This window comes from Oxyura jamaicensis, chromosome 33 (genome assembly GCF_011077185.1).
Source record: "Oxyura jamaicensis isolate SHBP4307 breed ruddy duck chromosome 33, BPBGC_Ojam_1.0, whole genome shotgun sequence".
NCBI lineage: Eukaryota > Metazoa > Chordata > Aves > Anseriformes > Anatidae > Oxyura > Oxyura jamaicensis.
Genome location: NC_048924.1, coordinates 58,319 through 63,011, shown reverse-complemented (window position 1 = coordinate 63,011; position 4,693 = coordinate 58,319).

The following is a 4,693-nucleotide window of genomic DNA, read 5'->3' as shown; positions in this document are numbered from 1 at the left end:
GTGTGAAATGTGTGCCTCTTTATCCCTGCAGTCAGGCTCCAAGCTTGACCCATGTGCTAGGTGCTTCACAGCTCTCTCCGGCACCCCTTTCCCTCTTCTGGGACCACAACCAACTTGTACCAAGCCCTGAAGAAGCCTTTTAGAGTAGGGTTCCAGCCATAATGTGTGCTGCACAGGCCACCCACACAGCAGTTCTCACTGCAGGTGTGCAGGGAGGAAAGGGCAGTGCTGCTCTAAGTTGCACACCTGTTGGCATCATGCAAAAGCACCAACAGAAGCACACAAAGACCCACACACACATGGAGGTACAAGATAGTGCTTTTGGGGCTATGCCTGGATCTCTGAGGGTTTTCCTTCATACCATCCTTGCATGGGGGTGGGGGGGATGGGGGAAAGTGAGTGGGAAGGCATCTCCAGGCTCTTCCATAGGCACTGGGGGGCGACCTTGACACCCCTAGTGCTGCTGTGAGCTGTGGGACTCTACAGGGTCTCTGGGACTGTCTGAATGCATAGCGTCTCTGGGTGGTCTTTAGATGGCTCTAAGCTGCCATGTGTTTTCCAGCATTATTTCTGAGTGCTGTGCTTTTTCTGCAAGCTGTCTGGGCTCCTGGGGACTCTTCCTAAGGCCCCGAAGAGCACACACAGTGTCTTCAAGGCAGCACTGGGCTTTTCAAACCTATAAATGAGGTTGTTTAGGCCATCCTAGTGTCTCTGGGGCTGTTCTAAAGTTGTTAGCACACCACTCAGGCTGTTCTCCAGGTCTCTGAGTGGATGTCTTTGAACTGCTGGAGCTGCTTGAGGTGTGCTGGGGCTTTCCTACTTATTCCAAGTCTGCCACAGACTTTCCAGGCCTCTGGCACCTCCAAGCCATGCTTTGAGAGTTTATTTCCTGGGCCTGTTCTTAGGTTGACTGGAGCTCTTTCAGAGTTTGAAGGCATCCTGTCAGAGTTATGGGGGCTGTCTGTGAGTTTCCAGGGGCTGTGGGGTCTTTACAGCTATTGTGGATCCTCAGGGGCTATGGGCTCCAGTTCCTTATGAATGTGGGAGCTTCCTCTGGGGTCATCTACTGGGCACTGGTGAGGCTACACCTGTGATACCATGTCCAGATCCGGACTCCACGGTACAAGCAAGACATGGGTATACTAGAAGGAGTTCAACGAACATGGGGCCAAAGCAGCTGATGATAGGAATGGACCCTTTGTGAAAAGGGGCTTCGCTAAGGGAAGTGTGGGGGGCTGTCATGCAAGTAACAATTAATTTTGAATCTATTCAGATTGGATATTAAGAGAAGGTTCTTCACTGAGAGGGTTGCTGGTCGAGCACTAACTAGAGCAGCCTCCCCGGGGAAGTGGTCACAGCACCAAGCCTGCTGGACTTCAAGCACGGGTTTGAACAAAGGTTCAAACACATACACAGTTTGATTTTTGGGTGGTCCTCGTTGGAGCCTCGAGGGTGGCGGCTCTGAGCTCGCCTCTGCCGCCTGGTGACCGAAGGGCGTTCCTGCGACGCCAGCGGCGGCCCAACAGAGCAGCTACGCGCGGCTCACTGCTGCCTCCCGGTGACCGCGAGGGGACATTGCAGTGCCACCGCACAGGCTCAGGGTTAGAGGTAAGGGTTATGAGTTAGCGTTGGTAGGGTTGGGGTTACGGGGCACCGGAATGAGTCTAGAGTAGCACGAAGAGCACTGGAGAGTCCTGCAAGGCCTTCAGGGACTACTTTGGGAGTCCCTGGGAGGCCTCAAGACGGCACTAGAATGCACTGAGGGGCCACAGGAGGCCTGAAGGCTGCACTGGGAGGCCTCCCAGAACTGCAGGGCTTTCAGGGGGAGCTAGAGCACGCTGAGAATCCAAGGGAGGCATCTGGTATTAACTGGGAGGCCTTTGGGGCACCCAGAGGACACTGGAGAGCCATGCAAGGCCTCTAGCTGGTACTAGGGAATACCACAGAGCCCTGGGAGGCCTAGAGTATGCCCTGGAGAGCACTGCAGAACCCTATGAGGCATCCAAAGGGCACTAGGCTACAGTAAGTCACTATGGGAGGCCTCCAGGGTGCCATAGGAGTCCCCTAGGCATCCAAGAGAGTACTGGGGGAAATGGGAGGCCCCTGGAGTGCCCTGGGAGGCTTCTAGGAGGTGCTAGAACACACTATAAAGTGCTGTGAGGTCCCCAAGGGGTGGTAGACTACACTGGAAGGGCCTGTGGGCCCTCCTAGGTGCAGTGGGAGGCCTCCAGTTCTCTCTAGAGTGCACTGGGAGTCTGGGAAGCCTGCTATTGCATTAGAGACAACTGGGGATCATAGGAGGCCTCTAGTGTGCGCTGAGAGGATTTTAGGGCACCGTAGAATACACTGGAGGGAACTGTGGGATGTCCAGGAGGGACTATAGCACAGTAGGTGTCTCTGGGAGGACTCCAGTTCTAACTAGGAGGACACTAGAGACTCTAGAGTCTGCTGTGGTGATGTGGGATGTCTGCTAGGTTTAGTAGAGTGCACTAGGGGGCCCTGTGAGGCCTCTGGTGTGCCTACAGTGTACTGGAGACCACTGTCAGGGCTCCAGAAGTCACTAGTATACAATGAGGAGCCCTGGAAGGCCTCTAGGATGCACCACGAGGCACATAGGGTGCCTGAGAGTGCAGTGGGGGGTCGTGGTGTGTCTGCAGGGGATACTAGAGTGCACTGGTGGCCCTGGGAGGCACCTAGAGACCCTGGGAGGCTTCTAGGGGGGCATTAGAGCAAATTGTAGAGCCCTATGAGGTCTCTAGGGCGGGATTAGAGCACAATGAGTGGGACTGGAAGACTTCCAGGGAGCACTAGACTACACTGGGAGGCAATGGTAGGCCCTTAGGGTGCACTGGGAAGTCTCTAGTGCTCTCTAGAATGCAGCAGGGAAGCTCTGGGAAACCTCTAGAGAGCCAGATAATGCGGGGAGTGAGTGGGTGAGTGCAGGGGATACTAGAGTGCACTCGGGAATATGGGAGGAATATAACACTCCCAGGATATCTTACAGGGCTCTCCAGTGCACTCTAGTGCTCTGGGAAGTCTCGGAGGGCTATTTAGTACACTCTAGGGCCCTGGAGGGTCACGGGAGGCATATAGGGAGCCCCGGGCGGCTTCTAGATGCTAGAGATCACTGGAGAGCACTGCAAGATTTCCAAAATGCATTAGAACACACCAAGGCACACTTGACAGCCTTCCAGGAGCTTCTAGAGTGCACTGGAGGTCCTTGGAGATTCCAGGGCACATGGGGAAGTCTGTAGTGCACACTGGAGTGCAGTGTGGGGCCCTGGGAGTCCCTATGGGCATCCTAGAGCTACTTGTGGGAGGTCCTGGGAGGCCTTTGGGAAGTGATAGAGTGTACTGGGACGTGCTGGGGTGCATGCACTAGAGTGCACTGGGAGTGTTTGAAGGCCTGTAGGGGGAACTAGAGCACAGCAGGGGGGTCTGGGATGGCTGTAGGGAAGTGTAGAGAGCACTGGTGAGTCCCGTGAGGCCTTCATGGGGTGCTAGAGTACACTGCAGGGCCCTGCGAGGCCTCCAGAAGGTCCCAGAGAGCACTGGCAGGCCACAGAAGTCATGAAGACTGCACTGGGAGGCCTCTAGGGCATCCCAGAGGACCTTGGTGGTCACTTGGGGGTATTTGAGGGGATCTAGAGTGCACGAGGTGGCCCTGGTAGACCTGTGGAGAATCTAGAGTGGAGTGGAGGGCCACTGGAAGCCTCTAGTGTGAACTGAAGGCCTTTAGGGCACCCTAGATGACAGTGGAGAGTCCTGCGAGTCTTTGGGGCGGGGGGGGGGGGGGGGGCCCCAGGGAAGGCTTCTTCTAGTGTGCCCTAGAGTGCACTGAATAGCCCTTTAAGGCCATCAGGGGACACTCGTTTACAGTAAGGGCCCCTGGGAGGCCTCTACAGTGTACTAGGGGGACCATAGAGTGACTGGGAGTGCACTGGAGGCCCTGGGAGGACTCTAGAGTGCACCAGGGGAGCCCTCCATTTTGCCTGAGAGTGCACTCAAGAGACCTGTGAGGCCTACAGAGGCCAGAAGATTTGAGGATGAGTCCCTGTTTGGTCTCTAGGGTGAGCAAGGATGCTCCTAGGAAACCCTAGACTGCACTGGAGTGCCTTGGAAGGCCTCCAGGTAATCCTAGCAGACACTGGGGGTCACTGGGAGGCTTTCGGGGGGGGGGGGGGGGGGCTAGAGGTCACTCACTGGCCCTGGTAGACCTGCAGAAGATCTAGAGTACAGCAGAGGACCATGGGAGGCCTCCAGTGTGCCCAGAAGTGCATTAGAGTGCACTGCGAGTATTCTAGAGGCCAGAAAATTCCAGGAAGTGTCACTGTTTGGCCTCTAGTTTGCCAGAGGATGCTCCTAGGGCACCCTAGAGTGCACTGGAATGCCCTGGGAGGCCTCTAGGACATCCTGGAGGACACTGGGTGTAACTGGGAGGCTTTTGGGGGGCTAGAGGGTACTCAGTAGCCCTGGTAGACCTGTGGAAGATTTAGAGTGCAGTGGATGACTATGGGAGGCCTCCAGTATGCCTTAGCATGCTCTAGAGAGCCCTGTGGGGCCTCCAGAGGCCAGTACATTGCAGGAAGAGTCTCTTTTGGGCCTCTAGGCTGTAAGAGTAGGCTCCTAGGGCACCTTAGCTTTCACTGGAGCACCCAGGGAGGCATCTAGGGCATCCTAGGGGACATTGGGG